General features: G+C 44.0%; 1 long non-coding RNA gene across 1 annotated transcript; it reads left to right on the forward strand.

Annotated features, from left to right (window-relative positions):
* The first annotated feature begins 148 nt into the window (after positions 1 to 148).
* LOC109256072 (uncharacterized) lies at positions 149 to 10892 on the forward strand. Its single transcript, XR_002075496.2, has 2 exons — positions 149 to 1996; positions 10046 to 10892. It is a non-coding gene; the product is annotated as an uncharacterized LOC109256072 (long non-coding RNA).
* Positions 10893 to 15755: the final 4863 nt, after the last annotated feature.

Below are 15755 nucleotides of genomic sequence, written 5' to 3' on the forward strand. Positions count from 1 at the left end.
TTACCTGTGAGAATGGGATTGGCCTGTGCGATTTCTCCTTTCCTGGAACCAAATTCAGCTCCAGGGAATGCTACCTTAAAGTTTCCGTTTCATTCCATAAAGTGAAGCAAAACCGGTAGATCTAATTTGTGGACAAGAAAAAAGAAACTAGCTGTGGCCTGCCCTTCATAGAGAAGTGAATTGTGATCGAAAGATGTTCTCTGATTTCTGCAGCTGGGCGGTCATTCCTTTCCCAGCTGGTGAGAGGCTCTTCAGCAGGTGAGGCTGGTTACTGAAAAGCCCGAGACACTGAGCTCTGGTTTTGTCTGGTGCCACCATTCACGGGGCTGCACTCGCCAGCTGCTTGGTGTAGGTGAGCGGCTAGGCCAGTGCTTCGAGGTGATGATTCTCGGTTTTGTGTTGTCTCCCCCGCCCCCACCGACAGACTGTGAGCCCCGTGGGGGCCAGGGCTGCATCTGATGCACTTCTCTGTGTCCGAGGACCAGCACAGGACTGTCAGATGTCAAAGCGCATCTGAAAACAAACTGATGGTTGCAAGGAGGAGTGGGGTGGCAGGGGGGGGTGGATGGTGGTCACAGCAAAACCACTGGCTGATCCTAGTGTATCATCATCATGGAGTGCCCGAGGGGGCTCAGTCGGTTAAGCGTCCAACTCTTGATTTCGGCCCAGGTCATGATCTCAACAGTCTGTGAGTTCGAGCCCCACATCAGGCTCTGTGCTGACAGCTCAGAGCCTGGAGCCCACTTCGGATTCTGTGTCTCCCTCTCTCTCTGCCCCTCCCCTGTTCACGCTCTGTCTCTCTCTGTCTCAAAAATAAATTTAAAAAAAAACATTAAAAACGTTTTGGAAAAAAAATAAGAAAAAGTTCCTTTGCGTGGTCTTCACAAGGCCTGCATGATCTGGCCCCATCACCCTCACTTTCCCCTTGCTCTCCAGCCTTTCAGATGCCCAGACAGCCTGTGTCTCCTCCTGCCACTGGGCCTGTGCAGGCATGTTCTCTCCCTTCCCCCAAAGGTGGGATGCTTTTCCTTGCATCTTTGTTTAGTCAGCTCCCGTTTCATCTAAGAAACTTTTTAGTTCAGCCATTGCTCCCGGTGAGATGCGTTCCCCGTGGTTGTATATTCAATGGTGTGATCGTTTTGCGACAGCAGAGGTCACGAGGTCAGGACAGTGGGTACTCTTGCGCCCTGCCGTAATCTCAACCCGAGGCATGAGCAGAATGGCCGTACATGTTTGTTGAATGAATAGATGAACACCATAGGACCAAAGATGAAATTTAGTGCTAAAACACATGATGCAAGTTAGCGGCTGAGAATGAGCTCGGGGCCTGGGGAAGTGGTGTGGGGCCCGCGGGCTGGGGAGAGGCTGACTGGGCCTACTGGCATGCCTCGTTACTTCCAGGAGCACTTGAGGCAGCGGTTGGAGGCTATTATGTTTTAGACCTCGCCAAATGTGTTTTAACATTTAGAGCATTTGGAAGGAATAGATCCATACAAAGCAGGGGAAAACATCACCCACAATCCTACCACCGGCTTCTCCGCACATGTATTCTCAGCTACCTGGTTCAGATCTTCTACGTGTGTCCCAAAGGGTTTGTTAAGTGTTATTTGGTGCCCGCCATGACAAACAGTTCACCATCAAAAAAACGTGTAGGAAATGCCAGATTAGACAAAGTGAAACTGGCCTTTTACTACAGGACTTCTCAGAGCCTTTGAAAGGATGATGTGTGTTGTGAATCTCTGAAAGCTAGACAGTCTGTGCCACGTTTCCTAGGCTTACTGCGGAGCTGTTGCATTCTACGGCATACGGTTTAGTACAAGTTTGTATGTGTAAATTGTATTCTTTTTTCCCCTTAGTGCGAAAGACTCGACCAGTTTATAACGTCTGCATGATGGCCCATCGTATGGATGTCCCATGATGTACTTGACAGACAGATAGTGTTATTTTGGTGAACAAGGAACAAACAGAAGAAAATAATAGTTTCTGAGTGGATTTGGTGAGTGGCTTCTGGTGATTCTGGTAAGGATTTGAGACCCGGATCAGACCCCTGAATCTAGCTTCAGTGCTGGGTTCCTGGGGTGAACGTCGACACCGTTTTGGTAGCCACGTGGCAGCTGAGATGCCGCTCCAGTCAGTGTATTGAAGTCAGTGCTCACTACCCAAGGGGACCCATCCCACTTCTCAGCACAGAATGGGCTGTAATAAAGATTTATTGGCCGGCTGATGGTAGGTATGTCGTGAGGGCCGATTCCCCCCGTTTCTAATGTGCAGCTTCATGTTAAGGCATTTCTCGAGGAATCTTTTCTTCCTTTCCTGTTATTTGCAGCCGTGCTCTACCCCTACCTCCAGTGTGACCAGTGTTACTCCTCATCTCCCATGGAGTTAGCAGGGAGGAAACCGTTCCACGATAAAAATGCCAGCGGGTAATCCCAGCCACCTCAGTTGACATTTGGCCCCACATCCTTTAAGAACTGTTCAGGAAAAGGGGCGCCTGGGTGGCTCGGTCGGTCGAGCGTCCAACTTCAGCTCAGGTCGTGATCTCACGGTCCGTGGGCTGGAGCCCCGCATCGGGCTCAGGGCTGACAGCTCAGAGCCTGGAGCCTGCTTCGGATTCTGTGTCTCTGTTTCTTTCTGCACCTCCCCCGCTTGTGCTCTGTCTGTCTCTCTCTCTCTCTCTCAAAAATAAATAAACATTAAACAAAATTTTTAACAAGAACTGTTCAGAGGATACCTGGGTGGCTCTGTTGGTTAAGCATTTGACTTCAGCTCAGGTCATGATCTCACAGCTTATGAGTTCAAGCCCCATGTCAGGCTCTGTGCTGGTAGCTCAGGGACTGGAGCCTGCTTCAGATTCTCTTTCTCTCTCTCTCTCTCTCTCTCTCTCTCTCTCCCCCTCCCCTGCTCACTCTCTGTCTCTCAAAAATAAATTTAAAAATTAAAAAAAAAAAAAAAAGAACTGGGTCGCCTGGGTGGCTCAGTCAGTTAAGCGTCCAACTTCGGCCCAGGTCATGATCTCGCGGTCCGTGAGTTCAAGCCCCGCGTCGGGCTCTGTGCTGACAGCTCAGAGCCTGGAGCCTGTTTTGGATTCTGTGTCTCCCTCTCTCTGACCCTCCCCCGTTCATGCTCTGTCTCTCTCTGTCTCAAAAATAAATAAACGTTAAAAAAATTAAAAAACAAAACAAACCAAAAAAAGAACTGTTCAGGAAAAGAATAAATAAAGTCACTTGTAGCTCAGACCTACCGTTTACCAGGGAAGTTTACTGACATTTCAATGAAAGGTCAGTGGGAAAATAAACATCTTCGACTAGAAGAGCTGACATCAAGCCCCAAATCAAAATATATAAATCCAGGCGGAGACTGCATGGGAAAGAGAAACTGGTGCCATCCTAATGGCGGTAAAAACGGGCCACATCTAGGGCTCATGCCCATCAGAAGAGACACCCACCTTGCTTGGAGAAATGCTGAGAGAAGGCTTGAGACCTGCTGGAGTCAAAAGGAAGAGATATGGAAAGGTTTGGACCGAGAGGCGACAGAAGACACTGCTGGAGAACAGGGAGCACCTTAGAAATAGATTTCCCTTGGAGGTGTGGCAGTGAAGGAAAAGAAGGAGCTAAGAGAAGAGCCCTCTTCAAGCAAGATGCTGTCAAAGAATCAGAAGACGTCAAAAAAAAAAAGTGTCTTATTAAAGGAAATGCAATTCAAACACATAAAGCATGCATACAAAGTACTTTCAGAAGAAAACTTGGAAAACTGTTCAGCAAATAAAAATACGCAATACATGCAATCCAGATAAAAAGCCAAAAGCAGGGGAAAATTGTAACAGCATCCCCATCACTAGTTAGGTATAAACAAGCAGCATCACATGAAGGAGGATTGCAAACCGTAGCGTCCCGAGCTCAGAATAGAAATGGACAAGTACCAGGTGCAATGGGAGCTCACTGAACTCAGGGAGAAAACTGAAGAAAAACACAAAATTATCTCACATGCCCAAGGGAGAGCAGATACAACAGAAAGTATGGAAACAGACACCAAGGATGGCAATAAAAGGACTCAAGAAAATGAAACTGTAGGGAGGCGTTAGAGATCAGAGAGGAAGCATAAATTCAGCAGATGGAAAAAAGAGTGGTTAACACTCATATAAGTGAAATCCTAGAAGAAAAACAAAATAATGAAATAGACCTAAGATGTAACACTATAAGTGAAGACGATGTCCTGTAATAAAAAGCTGAGACTTCATCCTGAAAGAGTCCACTATGTCCTTGGGAAAAAGCAAACCCAGAGTTACCAGTTCTGAAAGACATATCGTGGGAAAACTTAGTGAACTTTGAAGATAAAGAAGAAAGTCACTGGATCTTCAGGCCATAAAATCAGGTCAGATAAAAAGAAAGGAAAATCGTATTGGTCTCAGGTTTCTCAAAATAACATGTAAGTCAAGATAACAGAGAAGCAACATTTTAAAAAGACACGAGGAAAGGTGTGAGGCAGGGATTTGGTATCCAGCCAGGCTGGCTTTCAGGTTCCAGGGTCTAGACGAGTAGCTTCAAACTGGTTTTGAACATACAAGAGTGAGTATACTATTTATGAGTCCTTTCAGGAGGGATCTTTTAGGACAAACCATCCATCTGAGAGATTTGACAAATTTGGGCAAAAGGACTGATGACGAGCACTGGATTTACTTAAATGTAGATCTAAAACATAATGGATAAGGATGAATGAATACCACACCATGTCACGTGCCAAGACAAGTAGACATAACACAGTGTTTTAATGGGAGGAGAAAGGGGAGAGAAGAAAGAGTAGAAGAAACTTATTCACTGCTGTCTTGTTAAAGCATGAGACTTAGACGATATTATTGAAACCTGGTGAAGCCAAATATAAAAGTAGGAAAAAAGGGGACTAAGAACATTATTTGAAGGTGTTATTATAAGGATAATCCCTAGAACAAAAATGTGAGCCTTCCTAAAAATAAGCCCAAAACAAAGCAAAAAGGGTGGGGGGCGGGGAGAGAAGAGACTAGACCTTAGCGCGAAGGATACACAGTAACAGGATACACCCAGAAACTGTAAAACATAAGCACAGAACAAGACCAAACGTATCACTTGTATCAAGAAATGTAAATATGCTTAGATCCCCGGTAAGATTTTAAGATTGGCTCCTGTGCCACTCAGCTATTGCCATAATAATTCTGTGTGGCCAATAACCCCAAAAGTCAGCAGCGTTAAACAATAAATATTTATTCCTCACCCGAGCATCTGCAGATTGTTTGGAATTTCCTCTGATCTAGCCTGAGCTCGGCTCTGAGCTTCAGTCTGGGTCTAGGTCTGCTCCATGTGTCCCTCATTCTCCTTGGACCAGTGCCTATTTGAGGCATGTCCTGGCCACAGCAAAAGGACAGAGTACAAGAAGGCAAGCCCAACAGTGCTCACATTTCCAAACTTTGCTCATGCAATGTCCACTAAAACCCAATTGAGCATAACAACTCCATGCCCAGTCCCAAAGTCAAAGGGTTGGAAAGTATACCCTGCCTTTCATGAAGTCAAGGTAAGGGTATAGAATACCACTATAGTCAATCTATCCCAGATCACAGAGCAAAGCCCAACCAACTCTATGCCAATCCACTCTAGGCACACCCAACATAAACATTCAGAAAGGCTAAACATGAAGCAATGGATAGGCACAGGCAAATGCAAGCCAAAAATGGCACGGGGGAGAAATTACAATCTTGGTATCTGACAAGGTGGAATTCAGCCTCAAAAACAATAAATGAGATGAAGTGACTTAATGCTAAAAGCTACAATTCCCGGTGAACACATGATAGGTAAGAGTATCTATGCATCAAATAACACAACAGCAACCCACAAAAAGCAAAAACTGTAGAGATGCAAGAATAAATAAAAACATATTAATAACCGGTTAACCCACCTTTCTAAATCCAAGACAAGTTAAGAGGACAAAGATAAAAGTTTCCTCCAGACAGATACGGAACTTCATATCCTGATAGCAGAGAAAAATGCCTTCTTTTCAAGCACAAATGGAACATTCATGAAAGTTGGCCTTCTATTAAGCCACAGAGAAAACTTTAATATATTCCATAAGGTAGAAATGATACAAACATATTCTCTAATCACAATGCAGTAAAACCAGAAATTAACTGTATAATCAAAGAGTCTCTTCCAACTGGAAATGTAATTAATTCTCTATTAGATTACTCTTGGATCGAAAGACAAATACAAACTAAAACTGTAGGATTTCTTTAAATATGATAAAACCTTTATTTGAATCAAGGGGAAATTACCTTGACAAAAAATGAAAGAATGAAAAGAAACATCAAGCTCAAAATTAGGAAGGGAACAAAGGAAACTAAGCAGAAAGAGCAAATAATAGAAAAATATTAGAAAACTGTCACAGTAGACAAACTGAGAGTTGACCAAGTCAAGCTGAGAAGAAAGCACAAACACACCAAAGAAGAGGGAAGCAACTATTGAAAAAAAGGAAACTTTTTAAATCTGAATTCCATTGTAGTTAACATCAGTGTTATATTAGTTTCAGGGGTACAATATAGTGATCAAGCAGTTCCGTACATCACCCAGTAACCCATTCCCACCCCCCCCCCCCACCTCCCCTCAGGTAGCCATCGGTTCTCTATAGTTAAGAGTCTGTTGCTTGGTTTTTTCTCCTTCACTCATTCGTTTCACTTCTTAAATTCTGCATAGGATTGAAATAATATGGTGTTTGTCTTTCTCTGACTTATTTCACTTAACATTATACTCTCTAGATCCATCAATGTTGTTCCAAATGACAAGATTTCATCCTTTTTGTGGCTGAACAATATTCCATTATATATACATACCACATCTTCTTTAGCCATTCATCCATCCATGGACATTTGGGCTCTTTCCATAATTTGACTATGGTAAATAATGCTGCAATAAACACAGAGGTGCACTAGTGTTTTCATATTCTTTGGGTAAATACCCAGTAGTATGATTACTGGATCATAGAGTAGATCTAGTTTTAATTTTTTGAGTTTTAGTTTTCCGCAGTGGCTGTACCACCTTGCATTCCCACCAACGGTGCAGGAAGGTTCCTTTTTCTCCACATCCTGGCCAACACTTGTTGCTTCTTGAGTTTTTTATTTTAGCCATTCTGACAGATGAGAGGTGGTATCTCACTGTGGTTTTGATTTGCATTTCCCTGATGATGAGTGATGATGAGCATCTTTTCATGTGTCTGTTGGCCATCTGGATGTCTTCTTTGGAGAAATGTCTGTTCATGTCTTTTGCCCATTTTTTAGTTGGATTATTTGTGGGGGTGTTTTGTTTTGTTTTGTTTTGTTTTGTTTTGTTTTGTTTTGTTTTGTTTTTTGGTGTTGAGTTATATAAGTTCTTCATTTATTTTGGATACTAACCCCTTATCGGATACATCATTTGCAAATAGCTTCTCCCATTCAGTACATTGTCTTTTAGTTTTGTTGACTGTTTCCTTTGCCATGCAGAAGGTTTTTATTTTGATGTAGTCCCAATAGTTTTGTTTTTTGGTTTTGTTTTTTGTTTGTTTGGTTTTTGGTTTTTTGTTTTGGGGGTTTTTTGTTGTTATTGTCGTTGTTGTTTTTGCTTTTGTTTTTCTTGCCTCAAGAGACATATCTAGAAAGATGCTGTTATAACCAATGTCAGAGACGTGACTGCCTGGGCTCTTTCCTAGGATTTTTATGGTTTTGAGTCTCACATTTCAGTCCTTAATCCATTTTGAGTTTATTTTGCATATGGTATACACATCCTGTGTATGGTCCAGTTTCACTCTTATGCATATAGCTGTCCAGTTTTCCCAGCACCACTTGTTAAAGAGATTATCTTTTTCCTATTGGATATTCTTGCCTTCTTTGTCGAAGTTAATTGACCATATAACCATGGGTTTATATTTGGGCTTTCTCTTCTGTTCCATTGATCTATGCATCTGTTTTTGCACCACTACCATACGGGTCAGATTACTACGGCTTTGTAGTATAACTTGAAATCTGGACTTGCGATAGCTCAGGTTTTCTTTTTCTTTTTCAAGTTACTTTGGCCATGTGGCGTCTTTTGTGGCTCCATACACATTTTAGGGTTGTTTTCTCTAGATCTGTGAAAAAAATGCTGCTGGCATTTTGATAGGGATTGAATTAAATCTGTAGATTTATGGACATTCTAACAACGTGTGTTCTTGTAGTCCATGAGCATGGAATTTCTTTCCATTTGTATTGTCTTCAGTTTCTTTCATCAGTGTTTTATAGTCTTCAGAGTATAGGTCTTTCATGACTTGGGTTACAGTTTATTTCTAGGCATTTTATTATTTTGGGTGCAATTGTAAACGGGATTCTTTTCTTAATTTCTCTTTCTGCTGCTTCATTATTCGTGTATTGAAAGGCGATGGATTTCTGTACAGTGGTTTTATATCCTGCAACCTTACTGAATTCATTTAGCAGTTCTAGTAGTTTTTTGGGTGGAGTCTTTAGGGTTTTCTATATACAGTTTCATGTCATCTGCAAGTAGTGAAAATTTGACTTCTTCCTTACCAATCTGGATGCCTTTTATTCCTTTTCTTGTCTGATTGCTGTTGCTGTGGCTAGACCTTCCAGTACTATGCTGAATTAAAGTGGTGAGAGTGGACATCCTTGTCTTGTTCCTGACTTAGAGGGAAAGCTCTCAGTTTTTTTCATCTTTGAGTGTGATGTTGGTTGTGGGCTTTTCACCTAAGGCCTTTACAGTGTTGAGGTATGTTCCCTCTAAATCTACTTTGCTGAGGGTTTTTTTTTTTTTTATCATGAATGGATGTTGTACTTTATCAAATGCTTTTTATGCATCTATTGAAATGATCATATGGCTTTTATGAAATGAAGGATGTTTTTTGATATGATGCTACTTTGAACAACTTTCATGCAAATACTTCTGAAAAACCCAGATAATATTGATAATTAGCCAAAACTGACCTCAGGAGAGAGAGAAATCTTATGCAGACACATTCCCATAAGAGAAATAGAAAAAGTAACAACCTGCCGGGCCCATAAGGTTTCATAGGGGAATTATTCCAAACCTTCAAATATCAGATGATCTCAGTGCTACTTAAGCTATTTCAGATTATAGCAGGAAAACTTCCAAATTATTTTTAAGAAGTTAACTCTAGCAATGTTTCCTAAACCTGAGAAAAGTTGCATAAATATAAGACCATCTATGCAAAACTGTGAGTGAAATAATGGCAAACCTCCAATGACAGGTTAAATGTAAGCTAATGTACTTCATGACCAAGTAGGGGTTTACTTCAGGAATGCAAGGATGATTCGATATCAGGAAAATCACTAACACAATCTATAATTTTAATTGAAATGAGAATAAAAATCATATCACCTCGAGATGCCTGGGTGGCTCGGTTGGTTAAGCATCTGACTTTGGCTCAGGTCATGATCTCCCGGTTCATGGGTTCAAGCCCCGCATCGGGCTCTGTGCTGACAGCTCAGAGCCTGGAGCCTGCTTCAGATTCTGTGTCTCCCCCTCTGTCTGCCCTTACCATGCTCATTCATTCTCTCTCTCTCCCTCTCACTCTCTCTCAAAAAAAAAAAAAAATGATTCCAAAGTTGTGGGATCAAGCCCCACATCAGTCCTCATGCTGAGTGTGGAGCCCGCTTAAGATTATCTCTCTCTTCGGGTGCCCCCCTCGCCCGCTTACGCTCGCTCTCTCTATAAATTAATTAATGGAAACAATGTATGTTTCTAAGTAGGTTAAGGGTTGGCTGGGCAATTCTTCTGGTCCCAAGGCCCAGTCTCATTGGAGAAATGGTTGTGACCCACCAAACAGTGGTGAATTGTGCTGGTTACTCCAGGCCCCAGCTGGCCCAGTCACGGGCTGAGGCTGGCAGGCAGGAAATCCCCCGCCAGGGCGCTGGCCCACGATGGGGGACTAGAAGTCAGAATTCACACTCAGAGAAACTGCTCCTTCTGGGGTCAGGCAGGCCAAAGCAGCTGCAGTGCAAAAAAAAAGCGATGGATGTGCAACGCAACCCTTCCTCCCACAGCTGCCCCGCTCCAGTGTCCTCTACTGCTGAAGACGGGCTCCATTATCACAGAATAAGGACTGAAGAATAGATTTGGAGCTGACAGAAGAAATCAGCAACTCCCACGTTCACCCCCTTTGGCTACTCGGCTTTCCGTGTGCACCTTCCTACCCGCATTTGGACTTCGGCACAGCAAAACAGCTCTGTGTTTCCGCCTCCTAAGATACAACCACACTTCAGAGATGTGGAGTTTCTCACCTTCTCCCCAGAGTGAGGAGCTGCACAGTAGAAGCGGTCCTCGGATCCATCGTGGGCCATGTTAATGACCCTCAAATTGTCAAAGCTTCACGGGAAATTCTGTTCCCTAAAGACAGAATTGTAAAGTTCACCTCCAACAACTTGTAAATAAAGTGAAAAAAACAAAAACAAAAACGGGAAGGAGGAGAGTGAAGACAGGAACAGCATACACAAACAAACACCCACAGATGGCAAGGAAAGAGAAAATGCACAAAGCGAACTGCAGTCCTCAGTTCTGAAATTGATGGGGAGGCTGTGTTTGGCATCCATGGCTTCCTTCTTCCATTGCCGATTCCATGCGTCCCCTGCCCTCGGGCCAAATTTCAGCTGGTCAGAGTGGACTGACAAGCCATCGTTCCCAGACGGTGGGAGTCTTCCAACTGTCCTGCCTGTTTGGGTTGCCATAGCTTCTCATTAACCATTTCTTTTGGGTGTGGAAGCACTAAGAGGCGCCCCCAGAGAACCCCTTGGTTGCAGACCTTCATGCCCCATTGTGTAGCAGCAACCCAATGCCCCCTTGGTAATTGGGGTCAATCCATCCAGCAAGTGGAATAAACCCTTTTGCTTCCTGTTGTTGTTGTTAATTCTATTGGGGGGGGGGGCTTTTTTTTGTTGTTGTTTAATTCTATTTGGGGGGGGGGCATATAAAGTACCTGGTTCAAAAGTCAAAACCACATAAGAAGGCATTTTAAGGAAATCACGCTTCGATCTCCACTCCTTCTAGCCTTATTTCACTCCTCACTGCTCCACAGGTAACCGTGTTTACTAGTTTCTAGATGTATCATTCCAGTGTTCCGTTGTGCAAAATTAAGCCAAGACACATAATTTCCCAGCCTTGCCTCCGCAGAAGACAGCACACTGTGCACACTGTTCTGTGTCTTGCATTTTCACTCATAATCGCTCCATTATTACCACTTTATTGACAGTTCCACATCCACCCTCCTCGCCTTGCTCTGGGATAATAGACCTGGGTTCTACATTTGCCACCTGGCTTGATGGTGAGCTTTGTCGATAGAGGGCGCTGGAGGGACACTGCCAGAGGAAGGAGATTTCTTCCAGGTTCTGGTGAGTTTCTTGTTTGCGCCGCAGGTAACTCAGTTTTTCCTGTTTGCAGGTTGCAGCTGACAATGCCCTGCGATGTGATAGGAAGTATGCAGCGTTACCTTTTGCCAAATGGTTTACCCTGAATCTTGCCAAACATTTAGACTTAACTTCTAATACGGCAATAATAGGGGATAGAAGGGTTAGATGTAACCATGATGGGAAAAGAATTAGGTCTAAAATGTGCGGAAAATTTAAAAAAAAATTTTTTTTTGTTAATGTGTATTTATTTTTGAGACAGAGAGAGACAGAGCATGAGCATGGGAGGGGCAGAGAGAGAGGGAGAATCTGAAGCATAACATGTGGGGAAAATTTTTTAAATGTGGGGCCACGGGGCTAGAGTCTTCAAAAAGTTAATGTTGCCCTATCCTTCCTTCTTCCGCTTTCCAGGGAAATACAATCCAAGGGTCATTAACAGGGGCCAAGCAAGACAGGTGTTCAGGGGCTCCTTGGTGGCTCAGTCGGTTAAGCGTCTGACTCTTGATTTCAGCTCAGGTCTTGATCTTGTGGTTCTTGAGATCGAGCCCTGCATTAGGCTCCACACTGAAGCACAGAGCCTGCTTGGGATTCTCCCTCTCTCTCTCTCTCTCTTTCAAGATAAATAAACTTAAAAAAAAAAAAAAGACAGGTGTCCAGCCAGGCTTGGAGAAGGAGACTGGAGGCCTGGAGCGAGGTGAGGAGGGCATCCACGTGGCGGGGGAGGGGGCGTGCAGCCACCTTATGAGCGTGTTAACAGATGAGTTGGATCAAAACATAGGAGAGGAGAATAAAGTGGCGGCAGCAACGGACATTGGTTGCATGGAGGGAGACTGACAAGCAAATTAGTTAAGACTAATGGGAGCCAGGCTTCTCATTGTCAGAGAAGGGAGTTACAAATATGGAAAGAGAGAAATCAAGAATGAACCCCACAGGGATGGACTGAAATTGGACAATTGGAGTGTATTTGTTATTTTTTTAAGTTTTATTGATTTAAGTCATCTCTACACCAACATGGGGCTCGAACTCACAACCCAGAGATCAAGAATCACATGCTTTTCCACCTCAGCCAGCCAGGCACCCTTGTATTAGCTATTTGCTGTTGCATAAGAATTACCTTTAAAACTTAGCCGCTTCAAACAAAACATATTTTTGATCCCCCAGTTTCTGTGGGTCAGAAATGCAGGAACCGCTTAGCTGGTGGTCCTGGCCCCTGGTTTCTCACAAGGTTGCAGTCACAGTGCCAGCCAGGGCCACAGTCATCTCGAGGCTTGACTAGAGCTTTCAAGCTCACTTATGTGGCTGTTGGCCAGGGGACTCCGCTCTTCACCATGTGGCCTTCTCCATAGCACAGCTCCCAGCATGGCAGCTGGCTTCCCCCTACAGTGGGTGATCTAAGAACCGAAGCAGTGCCACATTGCCTTCTAAGACCTAGTCTCAGTGACACAGGGTCACTTCTGCCTTATCCTGTTCATTAGAAGCCATCACTAAGTGCAACCCATATGCAACGGATGGAAATCACACTGGGGTAAGAATGGGGACCATCCTGAAGGCTGCCTGTCAATGTCTACCCTCTAGTCTGCAATGATTCCTGTGGGTCCCACATGCAAAATATGCTCACCCTTCTTCCCCAAATCTCATCCCAGTGTAGCACCCGCTCAAAGTCCAGGATCTTGCCATCCAGGTGCAGATAAGGCTCTTCAAAGGCAGTTCCTTTGACTCATGAACTGAAGACACAAATTATCAGCCCCTCCCCACCCCACCCCTTAAAGTACACACACCAACGCACAAATGGTGAGATATAGGCGTAGGATAACTGTTGTAGACCTATTCATAAAGGGGGAAAATGGGAGGCACACCGCAGTCAGTGGTCCAAGGCAGTTTGAAATGCAGCCAAGAAAATATTGGGAGCTCACTGACTGGGATTCAGTTCTATTCCTGCCCAGGAGTGACTCTCCATGGCTCTTTGCCCCTCCCTCTGGGGCATCTTTCCTTTTTCGTGAAAGGTAGTATGTGTTTGCAGCTGTGTGATTTGCTCCACCTGTTTTCTTCCAGTAGCCTTCTGGATGCCCAACAGCCTCTCTTCATTTCTTACAGTCTCTGTGCCTTTCAGACAAGGACATGAATCCCAGGAGGCAAGGTCATCAAGGACCATCTTGGAGACTGGCTACCACTCGGCATGAACTCAAGGTCTTCAATATAGAAAGATAAATGATAGGAATAAATAGAGATGTAAATAGGTTAGAAATACGTATATTCCCTGTGTCCACTGACAGGAATTGGGAACAGTGAGACTTCAGTAGCCGCAAGTGCACTTAGTGCCCAGATCTTGGCTTCTAAATGCTATTCTCTATGAACAGGAGCCAGGGCTCCAAGGGGTAATGACTGATTCCAGGACGAGGGCAGGGAAAATACAAGATGAGTCTGGAGCACTTCATTGTGCCAGAAAGTAAGGACATGCTCAAAATGACACAGGAGCCAGCTCGAAAGGGCTCCTACTGCACAAATACGGGGTAATTTGAGTTTTAAAATAAGTAATTATAGTAATGATTATAAAAATCATTGGATGCAATAGGAATCTGTATTATCAAGTTAAAAATGAATTAATTAGGGGCGCCTGGGTGGCTCAGTCGGTTGAGCGCCGACTTCGCTCAGGTCACGATCTCGCGGTCCGTGAGTTCGAGCCCCGCATCGGGCCCCTGTGCTGACAGCTCAGAGCCCGGAGCCTGTTTCAATTCTGTGTCTCCCTCTCTCTGACCCTCCCCCATTCATGCTCTGTCTCTCTCTGTCTCAAAAATAAATAAACATTAAAAAAAAAAAAAAAGAATTAATTAAACATCTGATAAGGATTGGGATATTTACATAGTCCAAAGTACCAGGGGCACCTGGCTGGCTCAATCAGTGGAGCATGTGACTCTTGATCTCAGGATTGTGAGTTCAAGTCCCGCATTGGGTGTAGCGATTACTTTTAAAAGAATGTACTTTCCTACCACCCTTATGTTTATTTCAGCATTATTTACAGTAGCCAAGATACGAAAGCAATCCAAGTGCCCATCCATAGATGAATGGATAAAGAAAATGTGGCATATATATGTGTGTGTGTGTGTATATATATATATATATATATATATGTGTGTGTGTGTGTGTGTGTGTATATATATGTGTGTATATATATATACACACATACACAAAATACAGCGGAGTACTACTCAGCCATTAAAAAAAGCATTGAAATCTTTCCATTTGCAACAACATGAATGGATCTAGAGGGTATCTTACTAAGCATAGTACTTTCCCACAACATACTTATTTGTTCCAATGGGAAAAAGACCAACCTTTCCGTGAGTAAGCCTGGCAGGTGCCACCTAAATCATGCGCCAGCCAGGAAAATGCAACGAGAAGAACACAGCGTTGTTTCGGTGATATTCTTGTCAAAGATGCTTGTTCTGACTCTAATGATGAGGTGTCAGATGAAGCCACTTTGAGGGACATTCTACAAAATCGCTGGCCTGTAGGCTTTAAAAATATGGAAGTAAAACAATCGAAGGTATGAAAGTAAAGGAACGACGGGGGCGTTTTTCTAGATTGAAGGAACTAAATGCAACCCGTGGTTTGGGGCTTCATTCTTTTTGCTGGGAAGGTCTTGCTGGGATGGTAGGAAAAAGCCTGAAGGAGGTCCGAGGATTAGATCGTGGTACCGCATCAAAGTTAGCATCCTTATTTTGATGCGTATGTCGTGGCTCAGCGCCTCTCGTGAGCCTGGAGTCAGGATGTCAGCAGGAGCTGGAGGCTCCAAAGCCTTGAGTGGGGCTGGAGGACCCACTCCTGAGCTTGCTGTGGGCAGGGGGAAGCTTCTCTTCCTCACTCGCCAGGTGAGGGCTTTCTATAGGGCCGGGTGTCATGACACAGCTTCCCCCAGAGCGTGTGATAACTCTTGATAACTTGGGCAGGGCGAGAGAGCCCAAGATAGAAGCTGAAGTGCCTCCAGTGTAATCTGGGAAGTAATTTACCAGCACTACTGATCACACAGCCATGCAGGAAGGGGATACACGCGGCTGTGAAGTTGGGGATCATTGGGGGCCATCCTTGAAGGCTCCTGCCACACCCCCATTCACTCTGCTCTCCTTTCAGGGGCAAACATTTTAATCAGTTGAAAATCAACTTTAAATTAGATGGAGTTATTGATTATTCTCCTTTCAGTAGTAAAGCCTATTAGACCAGCAGGGAAATTGCTTGGGCACGGGAAAGGATCCTATTTTCCAAGTTAAAGGAAAGAATGGCAGAGAGGAAGAGCATGGCACCTGTTAGAATGACTCCTTTGGATGCTGTTGATGCTGTGGAAGCATCTCCCCCTGTG

Source organism: Panthera pardus, unplaced genomic scaffold, assembly GCF_024362965.1.
Source record: "Panthera pardus isolate Hobbes unplaced genomic scaffold, ASM2436296v1 HiC_scaffold_8, whole genome shotgun sequence".
Taxonomy (NCBI): Eukaryota; Metazoa; Chordata; class Mammalia; order Carnivora; family Felidae; genus Panthera; species Panthera pardus.